At 44.1% G+C, this 12,307-nt stretch overlaps 1 protein-coding gene across 6 annotated transcripts in view; it reads right to left on the bottom strand.

The window, feature by feature from the left end:
- The window catches only part of SETBP1 (SET binding protein 1), a 409,906-nt gene that overhangs the window by 282,928 nt on the left and 114,671 nt on the right, over positions 1–12,307 (bottom strand). The window contains exon 1 of one of the 6 annotated variants that reach the window (XM_070778562.1): positions 1–12,307. This exon is cut by the window's left edge and continues 27,586 nt beyond it; it is cut by the window's right edge and continues 70,470 nt beyond it. The exons of the other annotated variants lie outside the window; for them this stretch is intronic. The gene's annotated coding sequence lies outside the window, so the exon portion shown is untranslated. 6 annotated transcript variants of the gene reach the window in all.

The raw sequence follows: 12,307 nt of genomic DNA, 5'->3' as shown, positions 1-12,307 counted from the left end.
TTCATGCTGCCCAGTCCCCACAAATATGTAGCTCTTCAGAGAAGAACTGGAGGATTCCCTGTAACCCACAAGTACCATTATCGAAAGCCCCAATGCCTGAAAAATGATGCCTTTTCTCCTAAAGGAAAAGTAATATTTTACATTCAGCTATTTATTATTATTATTATTATTATTATTATTATTCTTTTCATCTCACAGTAAGTACGATGCATGGCTATCTTCCTAGACCTCAAGGTGATTAAAAAAAAAAAAAAAAAGTCCAAGAAGGAGCCAGAAAAGTCAATCTTCATTTTACTGAAAGGCATTTTACTCTTATTGTTGTTGTTTGGTCACTAAATCGTGTCTGACTCTTTGCAAATCCATGAACTCAGCATGCCAGGCTTCTCTGTCCTTCGCTATCTCCCAGAGTTTGCTTAAACTCGTGTCCATTGAGTTGGTGATGCCATTCAACCATCTCATCCTTTTGCTTCTCCTCCCACCTTCAATCTTTCCCACCATCAGGGTCTTTTTCAAAGAGTTGGCTCTTCGCATCAGGTGGCCAAAGTATTGGAGCTTCAGTTTCAGCATCACCAGTGAATGATTCAGTCCTTCACTGAATATTCAGTCCTTCCAGTGAATATCCCTAGACCTCAAAATGATAAAAAAAAAAAAAAAAAAAAGAATCCAAGAAAGAGCCAGAAAAGTCAACCTTCATTTTACTGAAAGGTATTTTTTTGTACCAGATAGAAAAAGTGCAGGACAGAGACCCCAATTCAGATCCATTATTGTAATTAACCTCAATATGGCCTCCAAAAACACTGGTCTCCTCTGGGGCTCAATTTTCTCATCTGTAATATGAATGGCTTGTATCACATGATCTCTGAGATCCTTGGATGCTATAATTTTGAGCACCATTCTTTTTTATTTTTAATTTCAGCAAATACGTCTTAAAAGTCAATATATTCTCACCATTGTTATCTTAGGGATAATACATCAGCCATGCCCCCCCAAGGATCCTTATCTGATACTTAATGGGCCTCCTGGGAGGGTCCTTGAATCTCTTGATAATGAACACAACATTTTATTTCTACATGTACTTTTCCTGGAAAAAAGGTCTACAGCTTTTAGCTCTATATATAAGGCCTATGTGCTTTTAGCAGAAAAGCATAGGTGTGAACGTGCAGATGACAAATCTCAGATGAGATGTGAATGTCTCAGATGTGTTCCCCAGAGACCAGCCCCAGAAGCAGATACACCCATCCAGTCCCTATGTGCTGTGGGTTCAAAGGAAGACAAAACCCTGGGACCTCATTGTTAGGAAGATTTCAGGAGCAGGCTGGCTGCTGATTTTAGATGGAATCAAGGGAGGTAGAATGCCAAAGAGAAAGAGAGCTTGAAAACACCATGCAAAAGTATACTTCTGGGTAAAATGCGCTATGTTCTCAAATGAAACAAACAAACAAAAACACCTGGCTGCTATACTAACTTAGCCCCCCTCCCAGTGCACCTGAGGGTCACACACTCTTTTCCTACCTGTCTTCTATTAGCACCAGCATCAGAGTTCTGGGTTCGAGAGAAGAAGAGAGCTTGGTTTTGTGCCTGGGAATCTGCCCCAGATAGAGCGGCATTTTTGCCTGGAGAAGGCTGGGAGATACTAAGTCTATATCTATTACTCAGCTTGAATGGGGAAGTACCACACCAGATCTTAAGGTGAATTTGAAACATACAGTGACAGGGTGAAAGTTAACACCATATACAGTTATACACACATGTGAGAAAACATAAACATAACCATGCAAAAACCGAGGCATAGGAATTATAACTTATAGGGTAAATGCTATTATCCAAAAGTTTAAACATATGTGAGACAACTCATAGCAAATATGCTGACATATGGCTTTGAAACCAATATGTCAACACATATAAGTAAGAAATCATCTATAAAAGTAAAGTCAACCACATTTCTCTCTTTACATTTAGGCCACAAACGAGACCACCACTGAGCATCTCTGGTTAAGCATTAACACACACCAGGATCTGCCTGTAATTTGTTCGCTAAGGTGCAGTACCCTGGCTAATTACTACATCACCAGCAGATGAAGTTCAGCAAACGGTATTGAGCAAGTGCATTCCTAAGGCCTCATTTACTCCTTTTCAGGTGGGAGGAAGTCCAGAAGGAAGGGACAGGGGAGGAGAAGAAAGAGGGGGCGATGGGAGGAATTATCATTTTGCCACTGTAAAGCGTGTGTGTTAGTCACTTAGTTATGTACGACTCTTGGTGACCCCATGGACTATAATCTACCAGGCTCATTGGTCCATGGGATTCTCCAGGCAAGAATACTGGAATGGGTTGCCATTTCCTTCTCCAGAGGATCTTCCCGACACAGGGATCGAACCTGGGTCTTCCACACTGCAGGCAGATTCTTTATCTTCTGAGCCACCAGGGAAGCCCAAGCATCTCACAATTTATAAAAGTGGTGTGTGTGTGTTGGTCAAACTTTAAAATCATGTCACTTGAGAAAAGGCTGAAGGATTAAGAGCTGTTCAGACAAGTGAAGACCACGTGTAAGGAAGGCTATCATCACAGCATTTGTAGGACTGGAGACTGACTGTGGCAGAGACGCCACTGTCCTGCCTGTCAGTCATACTCCCTGTGCCTTAAATTCTTCATCTGTAATATGAGCAAAGTGTGTGAGATTCCTGTTTCTCAACTGCTGATGCAATGAGACCCACATGAAGAACTGTTGACAAATACAGATACTGGCACCCTACCCCACTTCACTGTTTCAGCTAGGAAACAAGCACTGGCGTTTTAATAGCTTTCCCAGGCACCCTAATGCACATTCAGGCACACTGGTCTAGATCACACTCAGGTCCCCTCCACGGTGACATTCCTGAGCACTTCTGGCTCAAAGGAATTAGTCATATGTAATGCTTTCCCCACTTCCTCTGTGGCCCTGAGAGGAACCACAATCCTGAGGGAAACTCAATACATAAAATGTTGATACTCAGTAAGAGAGTTCTCTCAAGCCAGCTGGACAGGAAGATCCGTGGAAGAAGAACTCCATCACAGAAGAGCCGCTCTGGTCTTGGCTCAGGACCTGTTTACCCTGACTTTCACTCGATTTTCACCAGCAGGGTGGTTTGGTGAAAGAATGGTTTATGTTTATTAACGAAGAACCAGCATCCTGACAGTGACAGAGAAAGCTAAAACAGTGTAAGAACAGAGCACAGGAGCCAATGGAAAACACAGTCTGGGTGCATTTGTTGTGGGAGCAAACCACCCCACTCATCTTCAAAGACCCATGTGATCTCTCTGTGCTACTAATACTTCCGGGAGAAGAGTTTATGTTCTCTGTTCACGGAATTCTGTTACCAAAGCAAGGACAAGAGTATATGTGTGTATGCTGGTATATGGATTTGGTGACTTTTCTAAGCAATGATTTCAATTATTCAAACCATTGGGGGTCAGCATATTTGCCGCTGTATTCTTCTCAGGCTTTTTAAAACAGACCTGCTATCTGTAGCCTTTTCCACCTCAAAATCACTCTCTAGGTTCTCATCAGACAATGTCACCCCTGGATGGAGCCAATAAAAACTACAGAAACCCCAGAATCTGCAGGTGGGCAGCCTGAGACATACAGAGAGACAGCAATTTCCCCTGCCTCGCTGAGTCAGTAACCTCCTCTAAAATTATTTCACTACCCCCTACCCTACTTCTAATAAAATCTGTAGTGAATAAAAAGAACTCAGGTCAGGCTGTGAGGAAGAAGATGTGGTTTCAAGTGCAGCAAGCAGCCGAGCGTGAAAAGTAGAGTTCTAGGGGCCGCCGACATAGTGGGGACCCTCGAAGAACCCGGGACTGACCGACCGAGAGACCACGCATCCTTTTTTAGCAATGATCACAATTACTTGAGGCACTTTAATAAGTCATGATTTATTCCAAGAAAAGAAAAAGAAATGAGTGGGAAAGCAGCAACGGAACTGTTAGAACATTCATTAACATATCAGCAAAATGCTGTGGGAAGCAGTGGAGCCATTCGCAGTAACACTTCCTGACAAGACACCACGATTTTGTACTCTAGACCCACTGCCCTTGAATAAGAGCAGCCCTCTACAGCTTGCTTTTCTGCCACACGGGAATTAGATGTTTTCTGAAACCAGAGGGCAAGGCCTCCACCAACTCTGAGAAGGCCACGATCCTCTACTGGATCTGGGCTCTTACCTGTGAAGTGATTAGAAAATCCCCTGTCCATCAACCGTTACCTTGTTTTATAGCTCAAAGAACTATGACACATAAATCTTGGATCTTAAGAAACCATCATTTCTCCTAAGGCCTCATTTACCGCCCTTTCAGGTGGGAGGAAGTCCAAAAGAAAGGGACAGGGGAGGAGAAAGAGGGGGAGATGGGAGAAATCCCTAAAAATCTGAGGAGGAATTCCAAGTCATACCTCTCCTCAGTATCATCTACTTAAGAGCTGTGTCTGAGGCTGGCATGTAAAGAAGGTTAAGAGGACCTGCAAATCTTCCCAGGTCTTAACTTTGGTGCCTTTAGAAAGTGCTGTGGAGAGCCAGAGAGAACTCTAGAGAACGACATCCAAAGGTCTAAGAACTCTTTCAGCACTTGTGGCCTCCAGCATGTCACTTTCCTATCTGAACTTCAATATTCCTCTCTATGAAATGAGAAATGTACCAGAAAAGCTCTAGGATTCCCTCCACCTGCCCTGTTAGCCTATGGCTCCCAATCTCGTTGCTTCCAGGAACCCCCCGATTGTGTGTGGGTTCAGCTCTCCTTGGAGGTCCCCGCTGTTCGTCCTCACTCCAGGTGCCTCAGCCTGGGGTTCAGAGGCCAAGGTCCTCTAGTCCCAGTCCTGCCTACTGGGTGCTGAGGACTGCAAGCAAGGCCTTCATTAATCTCCAGGACAAGCAGATGAAATTATTTCTTAAGACAACTCAAATTCCACCCTATAACTTACTCCAGACTCTGCTTAAGAACATCTTTTTAAAACTGCTGCAACCGCTACAGACAGTGAATTTTATAAAACGCAGTACAGTGACTGCAATTCTAGATGTTTTTGAAGAAGAGCTAAAAGAATTACAATTGGACCCTAAAAGAAAGGCATTGTGCCTCGCCACTCCCTGTCTTGTTTGCCTCGGCCCTCTTCTGGATCAGCAGACTGTGCTTTTATCAGCATATTTACCTGCCAATCAATTTCAACAAAACTGCTCAGCCACATTTAGTTACAGAACCAATAAAGTGACCAAGAATTCACAAATAACTCACTCTTTGCTGTGATTTCTCTTTATAATGAACATATCCTGTACTGCAAGTATGGTGGTGGTGGTGGTTTAGTTGCTAAGTTGTATCTGACTCTTTGCAAGCCCAAGGACTGTAGCCAGCCAGGCTCCTCTGTCCATGGAATTTCCCAGAATGGGTTGCCATTTCCTTCTCTTGGGGATATTCCCAACCCAAGGATTGAATTCAAGTCTCCTGCATTGGCAGGCAGATTCTTTACCACTGAGCCACCTGGGAAACCTACACAGAGGGTATACTACGAGCTAAAAATAATATTTTCTCCACAATCCTGTGGCCCACTAGAAGCTAAACCCAGAGAGAGACAGACAGAGACAGAAGAGACAGAGAGACCAAGAGAGAAAGACTTGCCATGAATCCTAAACATCCTCTTAGTTGGATGAACTCCAGGAGTTGGTGATGGACAGGGAGGCCTGGCGTGCTGTGATTCATGGGGTTGCAAAGAGTCGGACACGATTGAGCGACTGATCTGATCTGATCTGATCTGAAGGGCAGTTCAAGGACCTTGATTCTAGTAAGGTCAGCTGTGTGGCCTTGACTTGATCTGGAACCCTATCTAGGCTATTTACAGGATGATAAGTTTTGAAACCTAGTAGGAACCCTTAAAAAAGTATCCTATCTACTGCTCTTTCAAATGTTTTCACACATAAGAACTACCTGGAGAGCTTGACAGAACCTACTGATGGTCCCAAAGATCAGTCTCTAATTTAGTAGGTTTGTGGGGCCTTCTGAGAATCTGCATTGCTAACAAGTTCCCTGGTGGTACCGCTGCTGCTGCTGGTCCTGGGGCCATGCTTGAGAACCACTGATCTGGCCCCATGATTGGCAACAGTGGCTGGAAATCAGAATCACCTGAGGAGCACTGAGAAAACGCAGATGTCCAGTGTGCCCCAGACTTTGTAAATCAGAAACTCTAGTCAGGCAGTCACTACCTCTGTTTTCTTAACAAACTCCCCACACGATCTCAGTGCATAGTCAAGGTTCAGCAGCATTGAGCAAGTTCAGTCTCCTCATTTTAGAGATGACAAAACTGAAGTTCAGAGGGTCAAACCATGCCCAGTTCACCACATTCAATGGCAAAAGGAGGAGGTTTGGACATTCGATGATTTGAAAGTCCCAGCCTTTAATTCCATGTGTATAATATTCTATAGCTTCATTTTTCCTTCATCTCCCATCTATCAAACCCAATAATAAGTCAGGTAAACACCCCAAGGCTAAGGGAGACTCTTTGTTCATCTGGCCACCCCAAGTAACCAGAAGGAATCAAAGAGGACCACGCGGTGTTGGCAGGCTCTGAGCATTCTTAAAGCTCGCCTCTGTTGTTTCTAAATATAACAGGCAGTCAGACACTGAATAACTCTTGGCTGATTTGGCTTCCCTGGGATAAACTTTTTTCTCCTTAGATTATGCTACACCAGGAATAGAGCCCTAAGGGGAGAAATTCCTCTTCAAAGTCAAAGCAAGATAACACTGTGTGTGGTATTCAGGTTGTTCTCCTTTGGGAGGAGAAAAAAGTAGGAGGCAAACTTCTAACATCAGCCAACATCAAAAAGGATATTCATACTCTGTATGTGTGGTGAGTCAGGGGTGGGGGGGAAGGGGGCAGGCGGAGTGTGAGGGGGAAGTGGTCAGGCAAATGACAATTAATGCAGCCCAGTACCCAGTGGGCAGAGGGAAGGAGCGTGGGCAACTGGCTCAGGGCAGTGGGCAAGGGGAAGGCCACACGCCAGCAGCCCTGGAAGCCGTCCCGCGCTGGCTCTGCTGCGTGGGCTGCTGGCTCCCTGGGAGGTAGGCGCAGGTAGAGCTCCAACTTCATTTCCCAGCCAGGCCGCAGTCTACCTTGCCCTTGGGCTCCTTCTGCTCCTTCCATGATGGGGGAATTTGATGCAACCTAAAATCGGACTGGAACACGTGCAGACATTCGTTATCTTTTCTTTCGCACAAATACTATATCCTTCCTCTTTATTTTAGAACGAGCCGAGCCTCTTCATTTCCCAACATGACAATATATTTGTCGTGTTGGGGTCGCCCAGATCTATCCTCTCCATTCATAGAGAACACCATAAAAGCTACCATTTGTTAAGCCCTACTATATGTCGGTAAACCCATTGAATCGAATGTCACTGCAGTGAGCAGTACATTTCCAGATTACAGAAGATGATGCACAGGCAAATAGAGACTATGATTTGCCCAAAATGGAATGGTTAAGAGTCAGAGAGAGGACTCAAATGCAGGTTTTTCTCCTCCAAACCAGTGCTCAGTCTGCATCGTGAGAAGACAAAGTGCTGGTGAACAGTCTGCTGTCTCCCCCCACCCACCACCTTAGGCCTGCCTCAGCTGAAGACCTGGCCCCAAACTTTATTTAGAACCTCTAAATGTCCACGGAGGAGTTTGCTAGCTCTTTCTGGTCCCCAGAGTGGGGGACCAAAAAAAAAAAAAAAAAAATCAACGTTTCAATTTCAGGCTTACACTGGGAGAAGCCCAACTGCTACTAAAACAGAGCAAGAAATTGCAAGGGCAAGCCAGGGCCAACTCTCCCTCTCTATGGGAATTTCTCCAAAGTACTGAAAGCTCAGGGAAAGACTGTGAGTTGGGGGAGCTGTGGAGATCCTGAAAATGTCCCCCATCCCTGGAAGATGCATCCCTGGGACTGGGCGGGGGCGGGGGGGGGCGGGGGGGAGAACTCAAAACAACACTGATATGCACGTTTTATCTGTGAGGGTAAGCACAGGGGTGTGTGTGATGGGGTAACAGGCATCGCAGTAAGAGGAATACCCCACACGAAGCCTTTCTCCAATGTCTTCTATCTCTAGAATATGGTTCCCCAACTGCTGCACTTCTGACATTTGGGACTGGATCCTTCTTTGCTGGGAATGCTGATCTGTGCCTTGTAGAACGTTGAGCAGTATCCCTGGCCTCTACCTCTCTGGATGCCATAGCGTTTCCGCCCAGTTGTGACAAGCAAAAATGTCTCCATGGAATTTCCCTGGTGGTCCATTTTCTGGAACTCCATGCTCCCAGTGCAGGGGGCTTGGGTTCAATCCCTAGCTAGAACTCACTCACCTAGCTAGTGAAGTATATCTTAAGCTGCCACTGAGAGCTGGCATGCCACAATTAAAGGTCTTGCATGCCACAACAAAGATTGAAGATCCCACAATTAAGACCAAGCACACTCAAATAAATATTTTTAAATGTCTCTAGACATTGCTAAATATCTCCTGGTAGAAGAGGCAAAATTGAACCCTGATTGAGAGCCACTGTTCTAGAATGTCTTACCCTACCACAATACATTAATAGGAAAAAAGTTCAAAGGTGTGTATCTGACATCCTCTTTAAAGGTGCTAAAGATTTGTAATCTGCATATTTTCATCAAAACCCATGTGTTTTCCACTGTAAAACTTACAGAAGAGCAAAGCCATGTACCAGACACCTTAATCACAAGCTCCCAATTGGTCTAATGTCTTGTGGCTAAATTTCCTGTCTTCTTTCTAGCTTCAGGAAAGAGTCCCTATTCCATTCTTCTCCATCAAACCTTCCACGCCTGCCTCCAGAGTAGCTTGTCCGCTAAAGTCTCCCTAGCCCACAGGCAACTCAACTGTCCTTGAACGTCTAAGAACTCCATGAAAGCACATTCCTTACCAGCTTTGTCCCTCTGTACCCTAGAGTGGGCAACTGTGTTTGGCACGCTTTAGGTGTTCAATCAATATTTCTGAATAAATACATTATTAAATAATAAATAGGTTTGAAGAAACAAATGTTCTAACAACAGTTTATCTAGGTTACATATTTCTACAGAGTGTTCTCTTTTAAGGGATGTACATTTTACCTCACCAAACAAACATAAAATTCTCTGAGGCGAGAAGTTCTGACCAAGTTATTCTGGAGCCTCTGGGACAGCAGTTCTCAACATGGGTCACACATCTCTTAAAAACCTCAGTTTCCAGATAACAGGCACATACCAAGTAAACAGACTCTTGCGGGGGTGGGGAGCAGTCAGATTCAGGAATCCTAGTTCTTAAAGGGTTCCCAAGTGATCTCCTATACAGACAATGCTAAGAGCTATGTTCTGCAGTTCTGTGAATGGACTGTGGGAATCAAGCTCAAAAGAGTTAAAAAAGCGCAGGGAAGTCTGACGTGTACTGGAATGCGGCTGCCATGTTAGCTGGAACAGCAGTTCTCAGGCTCTGTGTGGGTTTATGGCATCTTAGTGGGACTACATGGGCTATCATGGATCAGAAGTTCTAGTTGCTTGGAATAATCAAAAAAAGAACATTAATGAGTGATTATCTAATAAATACCTTCAGCTCAGGAAACAAGATCTTTGTAAACTTGAGTCCATGTGGGACTAATAAGTTGCATGCAGTACCTCAGACTTGCCTTTTGTCTTTCAGAGCGCCCCATAGGGCAGAGAACTGAGTAATACATGTTGCCAACTATGGGTTTGGCTGAGGATTTTTTTTAAATTAATATTACTGTTGTGTTATTCTTTGCTGCTGCTGCTAAGTCACTTCAGGAGTGTCCAACTCTGTGTGACCCCATAGACGGCAGCCCACCAGGCTCCCCCGTCCCTGGGATTCTCCAGGCAAGAACACTGGAGTGGGTTGCCATTTCCTTCTCCAACACATGAAAGTAAAGTCACTCAGTAGTGTCCGACTCTTCGCAACCCCATGGACTGCAGCCTACCAGGCTCCTCTGTCCATGGGATTTTCTAGGCAAGAGTACTGGAGTGGGGTGCCATTGCCTTCTCTTTGTTCTTTAAGCTGAGCCAAAAGTACTCCAATTCTCCCTTTCCAGGGCAAAAGTGATTACCAGAGAAACTGACAGTGGGTATGTAGCTATTTCTTCCACATAAAACTCAGACTTCTTCCTGTAGAGATCACAGAACAGTCATCTGGGCAGCAGCCACCAGGATTCAAAAGAGAAAGAAGAAAAATCTCATAATGGGTGGAGATTTGGTTTAAAGAATAGATCTGGGTAAATTACATCATTCCTGGGTTTGTCCAGTGAATTGGATCACACAGTTTGTCGCACAATGACTTCTGACTCTCCCAGGGCCAGCAAAGCAGCCCCAGGCAAGCCTTATCAGGAGGAATCAGTGTGGAAAAGTACTTTCAGAAATAAAACTAACATAAACCAGGCGTGTCAGAGTTAGCTTTGCTAAATTTCAGGAATGTGGGTGGAGTTAGTCTACTATGCTTACAGGTTGGGACAGACTTGGTTTGCTGAAAGCAGTGTCCATCTTCTCTTCTCCTCTATTGATAGAGATTCACTAGAAAATAAAATCTCCTGTTTGCTTTTTAAGACAAGAAGAATAGAACTGGAGCAGGAGAGCAAGAGAGAGGTGATAAATGCCACCCACACAGGATTATCAGTACTGAAGGTGTTGAATGAAATGGAAGCAGCCCAAGGATAAACTCTGCTGAAGGACCCTCCTCCCCCTCAACCCTACCCCGCCAACTACTATCTGGAAGAAAACTTAGATCTTGTCTTCTTTTTCCTACATTCTCCATAAATTGAATCAAGTCAGATTCAAGAGCACATATTTGTACTTGTGGAAACACACAGAAAGGAAAGATTATTCAGATAAATAGATTTTGTGCAGCTTTAAATTTTAGAACCTTAGAAACACTGAGCTGGAAAGTCACTAACAACCATTTTATCCTTCATTTTCAGAGAGAAAAGTGGAGGAATGGGAAAGTTAAGTGATTCCTCTAAGGTCACAGAGCTATTTTTAGTAAAGCAGCAACAAACTCCATGTTTCCTTCCACACAATCATTTTTCTCCTCTTATCCACTGTTACTGAACAAAATCTACCACTGATCACATGTGATCCAAGGGACAGAAGACTTTCTTAGCTATTTGTTTTGAAATATGGGGGGAGACCAGCTCCTTTGACTGGGGAGTTGTTTGTGTGTTTATATGATCATTTTTATGGCTGAAAATTTCACTAGTTAAATTAGGGCTGAGTGTTTGCCTTTTCCATAAACAATTCTGCTTCCTTCTTACCAGTGTTTCTCACAGAACAAATAACAACATAAGCAGATTAAAATATTGCAAAGATGAGGTCTTGGAGCTCCACAGAATACTATGAGAGCAAGGGGACCGGCGGATGGAGGAGAGGCTCGCTTCCAGGCTCTTTACCATTCACTCTGTTAACATCGCCTGCCACCTAAAATCCCATGAGGCCTTCCACAGGGTCCTCATCAAGAGAAAACAGAAGCATGGATGGAGGAGGTTTGTACACACAGAGAGTTCTACAAGGGAACAAGGCAGCTGCCCTGCAGTAACATCATAATTTGAATCAGAAATTATAAACTATTTCCTAAAATCACTGGATCAATTCCTCCCCCATCTCTACCTCTAGTTATTCTGGACAGTGGTTCTGGATGGAGGCAGCCTCTCCTCACATCTGCTCAAGAGAAGGGACCACCTTCTCTCCATCATCACAACCAGCTTTTCTGGGAGCTAGATGGAAACTAAGATCCTATGCTCCTGAAGGTGAACTTCCTTCAACAGCTTGAGGGTTTTTTCCCACCTAACATTATCTGGGAAATTACCCTCTGGGGCTGCAGTTTATCTTTGATCTTTAAAACATAGTTCTGTTCCTGTCTTGGAAAAAAAAGAAAAATGAATGTATACAAGTCCAAAAGAGGAAGAGAGACAAACCAGAGGTCTTTATTCACATTACAAGAAGCTCTTTATTTCTTCTTTCCCTTCTTTTTTTAAAGAATTTCCCCACATTTTCTTTAAATGGCCCACCTCTAAGACATTGTGTTTTTTTGGGTCTTTTTTAAAGAATTGACTTCCAAAAAACTGTTCAACTTCCTACATATCTTTTCAGTAATCACCTGTCTCACAAAGTAATGGGTGCCTGCCCCCATCTGGCTACCCCATAGTTCACTCAGCTGTGGATCGGGCGGCTTCCAGGCCTTGGCTCAGTTCCGTCTTTGACTCAGCAGCATTTTTCCAAGAAGGAAAGTGGTACCTGTTTGTGGGTACTCAGTACCTTAGGCT

The sequence above is a fragment of the Bos indicus genome, chromosome 24, assembly GCF_029378745.1.
Source record: "Bos indicus isolate NIAB-ARS_2022 breed Sahiwal x Tharparkar chromosome 24, NIAB-ARS_B.indTharparkar_mat_pri_1.0, whole genome shotgun sequence".
In the NCBI taxonomy this organism is placed as follows: Eukaryota; Metazoa; Chordata; class Mammalia; order Artiodactyla; family Bovidae; genus Bos; species Bos indicus.
The sequence above is the reverse complement of the archived record's forward strand: the minus strand, read 5'-3'. Positions and strand labels throughout refer to the sequence as shown.